This window comes from Scylla paramamosain, chromosome 16 (assembly GCF_035594125.1).
Source record: "Scylla paramamosain isolate STU-SP2022 chromosome 16, ASM3559412v1, whole genome shotgun sequence".
NCBI classification, from domain to species: Eukaryota; Metazoa; Arthropoda; class Malacostraca; order Decapoda; family Portunidae; genus Scylla; species Scylla paramamosain.
In genome coordinates, this window is record NC_087166.1 from 1,168,094 (window position 1) to 1,174,093 (window position 6,000).

Consider the following 6,000-nt stretch of genomic DNA (forward strand, 5'->3'; position numbering starts at 1 on the left):
CTAAGTTTTCATGCACCTCTATATTCACTCACCAGGGAGGCAGCGTTGTCCTTCTCAGGTTTTCGTTATCTCTTTTTTTTTTTTTCCTCCTCTCTCCAGTTGCTTTTTATTTTAAAGTATTGGTGTCTTTCTTCTGTAGTCGTGTTTGGTTCCTGCCTATCTCTTATGGTGTCTCTCTCTCTCTCTCTGTCTGTCTTGCCTGTCTATATTTCCATCTTCCATTTGATTCTTCCACGGTTCCGCCTCTTGTTTCAAAGTGTTGGTGTTTTTATGCATTCAAGTTTGGTTCTTGTTCGTCTATTAAACTGCTTCTCTCTCTTTTCTTTTTACTTGTGTCTGTTTCTATGTCTCTCGTTTTATTTTATTTTATCTCGTCTGAGTTTCACTAAAGTTTCAGAGTTTTCCTCACTCAAGTTTCGTCTTATCTGTCTATTACATTACTCTTCCGTCTTTCTTTCTGCCTGTGCGCATATAAAAATCTTTCATTTGATCTGTTTTCGTTTTCGTCTTCCATTTGAAAGCATTTGTATTTATTGCTTTCTACTGATGTTGAGTTCATACCAGTCTGTTACGCTGCCTCTCTGTCTGTTTTTTTTTTCTTTTCTTCTAAACTTTCCCTTTCCCTACTTTTCAAAGATTTACCTCCTTTTTGTCTATTATTTAAATATATCTAAATTTACTGTTCTTGAGTCATGTTTGGCCTGTCTATCATGCCATCTCTTTGCCTCACCTTCACATCAAACTTCCCTCTTCTTGTTCCGTCTCCTAATTCAAAGTATCTTTTTTTTTTTCTATACCCATGGTTAATAGCTGTCTGTCCACTATGTCTTCTTACTGTTCGTCTCTTTCTCTCTACCTGTCCGCCTATCTCTCCACTCAAGCAGCTCGGCCTCCTTGAAAAAAGAAAAAGAAAAAAAAGAGCAGTAAACGTCACTAGTTTTGCGTGTTGACACCAGCCAGTCGAGCGGCAAAGATTTTTTTGTTTACCTTCCAATTTGTCGGTTCTGTGCGGCTCGCGGATTTTTTTTTTTCACTTTTTTCATCTCTCTCTCTCTCTCTCTCTCTCTCTCTCTCTCTCTCTCTCTCTCTCTCTCTCTCTCTCTCTAGTATTATGCTTATTCACTATGCCTCTTCAGCTATGTAGACTTATTTAAATACTTTTTTCTTTTTAAATCTTTCACTGATATATATATATATATATATATATATATATATATATATATATATATATATATATATATATATATATATATAGTATATATATATATATATATATATATATATATATATATATATATACACCGAATATTTGGTGAAATACACAAGAATATTTTTCCAGAACAATAAATCTTCTCTTTTTGGAGAGAACGTAAACCACTGGATCTGATCTCCGTGTGGCAGAGCACGAATGAACAATTTCACTCCACCCAGGCTGTGGGCCTTGCTTGTTTATATAATGGTACCTGTTTTGGCTTTCTTTTTTTATATATCAGTCACTATTTGAAATTTCCTACGTATTCTTGTCAAATACTTGTATATAATTTAGTTTGTGTCTTCATAGTTTACATTTTTTCTAATTTTACGTACTTTCCTCTTGCGACTCTCTTGAACGTTCTCCATCTGTCCTTGTTTAAACACATTTGATGTCTAGAATGACGTGACTATCATTGCTCGGCCTCCTAACTGCGAAGAATGATAGGACCACCGAGGCTTGAAGTCTTATGGGCCAATACGTCAACTTTTTACCATCTAACCAGCTGTCTCTATTTATCTACGTCTTGGCCCCATGTTCTCCCTGCGCTCCCTCCATGTGTCTTCATGCCGCGCCCTCCGTCATCATCTGTCTGAGTAAGTTAAGACACAGTGTCCCCGCGATAGAAGCCTCAGTGTCCTCAGTCACCGCCCCCCCCAGTACCCACCACGCGGGAATATATTTGGAGGCGGAGAGGCAAAGAATTCCTGACTAGTTTATGGCTCGTGAGGTGACACCAGGTATGGGAGACTCAGTAAATCATGTATATCTCGTATTTTTCGTATAATATAGAAAACTTATGATGAGGGAACGTGGTATTGAGTCGTCGTTAATCAGTATCTGAGGTGTTAATCTGGGCTTGCAAATTATACGAGGCGTGTGATGAAAGGCAATTGGACTTGAACAAATTAAGTAAGACACGCCCACCTGCTGATGCCGACACTAATGATCCCGGACGGTAGCGTGTGATATTAAGATGAGGCATGAGTGGAGGGAGGGAACTCAGGAGGCAAATTATATGAAGCGTGTGATGAAAAGCTACTGAAACCATAAAAGTTTAAGTCCGCCTATCTACTGGTGATGTCGACACTAATGGCCCTCGACGCAGCGTGTGATATTAAGACTGAGGCATAAAAAAAAAAAAAAGAAAGAAAGAAAGGGAGTTGTAAATTATACAGAAGCTTGTAGACCATATCAAAATACTTTTCAACTCGGATATCCAGCACAAAAACAAGACACGACAGAGGAAGGAAGGAAAAACCACACTACAAATAATATGATGCTTAACATGGAGTGCGAACAAAACATACAAATTACGATCACACCTACTGACCTCACTGGCGCTGCGTAAATACAGGACAATATTCTGAAACCCATCTAACCTCACCTAAACTATTTTGACAATGCTCTACGTTAAGTTACACTGACTTTAAGAGTGTTTTTACGGCTCTAGCGGCAGATTAACAAGATTTCTACATTGCTAATGGGATAAACAGCCTCAAGAACCCTGCTAATCAATTCTGTGGCCTTTATAAACAGTCTTGGTGAGAGAGCTAAACGTTTCGGAATACGGGAGCAGAGAGACGCGACAGGGGGAGAAGAGAAAGCACCTCATGAAAAGTAGAATCATCGAACAGTAGTGACGCTAATCATGATGGGTGGAATTGTATGGGAAACTCGAATAATCAATAAGAGGAAGACGGAGAGGCTGAGGGTGACGGGTGAAGGGAAGTTTGTTCATTACAAAGGCGGTGTGATGTACTGCCCTCCCGCCCCGCACCTCACCAGCCAACGCCCCCTGCCATCCCTCTCGTATCAACGCTCCCCCGCCCCGCAACTGATCGCCTTAATAAATAGTTACGTCGTTCATCATTCACCGGTTTTCTGGGCTTATCTTCACTCTCTTTTTTTTTTTTTTTAATTTTCATGTATTATCTTGTATTTTCTTCTTTTTTTTTCGTGGTGATAATAATTATTACTGTTGTGCTTTTTCATCATTATTTTCTCGTGTTTTGGTTATGTTAGTATTTGAGTCATGCACTTTTCCAGGCATATACTTTTCTTTCTCTTTTTCTTTTCCTTTTTTTTTTTTTGTCATGTTCACCCTTACTTATACATAATTTATTTTCCTGATACATGCGCATCCTCATCTTTTTCAAACTTACATTTCTTATCGTACGCACTTTCCTAGTCACACATGTTGTACCCCAAGGAACAGCAAGAAGAGATAGAACACGCAAGAAGAAGGAAAAAATATGAAACAAGAATGAAGGATGAAGAAACAAACAAGGAATTAAGAAAGCAGAAAGAATAAATCAGGGAAGAAGATCATAAACACGAAAGAAGATACCAAGAAGTTACCATTACCTTGACAGAGGAGACTTGACCACCGAGAACAAGATGTGGTGAATCATCATAAGACAAACAGAACAGAAAAGCAGCAGATTACAAGAAAACATACCCAGGTGACTACACACACACACACACACTTTCTTCAGTCATAAACCTCCTTCTTACTTCTACACACTTTCCCTTGCTCATACATGCTTTTCTACCCATACGCACACTTTCCTTCAGTCAAACATACCTTGCTGCCAAACTTTTAATGTAACACGGTATTCTTTTATACGCTATCAAGTCAAAACACTCCTTGCAATTTCTCGTTCCCTCCTGCATATTTTTTTCTCCCTTGCGATCATTAGTTACGTAGGTTCTTTGTGGTTATCTCCCCGTCTTTTTTAATTACCTTTAGTTCATCCTACACGTCTTTTCATCCCATCATTAGTTTTTTTTTGTTATCAGGTGACGCGTCGGGTTTGTCATTAATTTTTTGGTAATTAATTTATCGTTTTTTTTTTCTCTAGTATATCAATTTTCCTCTCCCCTTCTTTCTCTCTCTTTCGCTCTCTCTCCTACTTATAATAACTACGTCATGCTGCCTCCCTCCCTCTCTCCCTTATCCCGCTGTCCGTTTTCATTACATCAGCCTCCCGTCTCTCCCTCACATCCTCTTAAATGGCTCATCTCTCTCACTCCCATCTTGCTTATTTCGTTATTTCCTCTCTCTCTTTCTCTCTCTCTCTCTCTCTCTCTCTCTCTCTCTCTCTCTCTCTCTCTCTCTCTCTCTCTCTCTCAACGATACTTTCTTCCGTCTCTCCAAGATCACTTCTTTTTCTCTCTTCCCTTATTTTCAGCCTATCTACCTGCCTGTCTGTATGTCAACCTGTCTGCCCACTTGTCTGTCTGTCTACCTGTCTGACTAACTTTATGTCTGTCCGTGTGCCAATATCTACTCCCTCTGTCCCTCTCCCTCTCTCTCCCTCTCAGCCCTTCACCACAACCACTATATCCATCTCCCACTCGTTCTACCTGTAAGGTCTGTCCGTGTGTCAATTTCTCCCCCTCTTCCTCTCCCACTCACTCTCTCACCGGTACCTCCATTCTCATCCCTCTCCCCCTCATTCTCCCCTCGCGGCGGCAGAAGGTGTGTTCTCTCCCCCGCGGCTGAACAAGCAAAGTTAGCGCGGGCCGTCTTTCACAGATACTTGGGGCGTTCGTGTACCGTTGGCGGACGAGTGTCAGGGCGGGCGCAAGTCTTGGCGAGGTGGTGGTGGTGGTGGTGGTGGTGGTGGTGGTGTTTGAGGCGTGTCAGACAGGCGTGGGTTTGACACTGTGATGGGAATGGATAGGAGAGAGAGAGAGAGAGAGAGAGAGAGAGAGAGAGAGAGAGAGAGAGAGGAGAGAGAGAGAGAGAGAGAGAGAGAGAGAGAGAGAGAGAGAGAGAGAGAGAGAATGTGTGTGAATGACGGAGAAAAGTAAGATATGTGATGTCACGGAGAGATAGGCAAAGAGATAAGAGGAGATAGGAAGGGAAGGAATATATATACATACATGGAAAGGAAAGGCAGAAGAGTGGACAGTGAGGGATGAAAGGAGAAAAATAGATGTGGAGGAGTGGAAGAAATGTGACTTAATGGAGGAACGGAGACAAGGAAGGAAAATAGACAGAAGACGGAAGGGAAGGAATACGAGCATGGGAAGGAAAGAGAGAGGAAAGGAAAGAGAAACGATGGAACAAAATTTATAAGAAGGTAAGAACATAAGAGAGATAGAAAAGACAAGAAGAGGAATGGAAAAAGAGAAACGCAATAGAAAATAGATAAAAGAAAAGTTTGAAATACGAAGGAAGAAAGAGGAGAGTAAGAATAACAGGAGACAAGAAAGAAAAGGAGGAAAGCGAAGACAGTAGAAATAAATATGAGAAAAAAAGAGGAAGAGGAAGAAGACAAAAGAGAAAGGTAATATAAAGTAGATAAAAAAAAATGAAATAGGAAGAAAAAAAAGAACGATAAGAATAAAAGAAAACAAGAAAAACGGAGGAAAGAGAGGATAATTGAAATAAATATTGGAAGGGAAGAAATAGGAGAAGAGAAGGAGGGAGAGAGAGTCATAAGAAAGAATGGAGACGAGGTAAGTGTGAAATGGGGAGGAAGAAGACGGAAAGAGGAAACAATAAAAGGAAATAGGGGAGAAAAAAAAGGGAGAAATAGAGACAAGTGTAATGTGAAATGGGGAGGAAGGAAATTGAATGGAGGGCAAGAAAGGGGGAAAAAAAAATAGGAGAGGAGAAGGGAACGGAAAATAATTAAAAGGATGTAAAGTGAGAAAGTAAAATACACAAAAAAATCAAGAAACGAGAGAGAGAGAGAGAGGAGAGAGAGAGAGAGAGAGAGAGAGAGAGAGAGAGA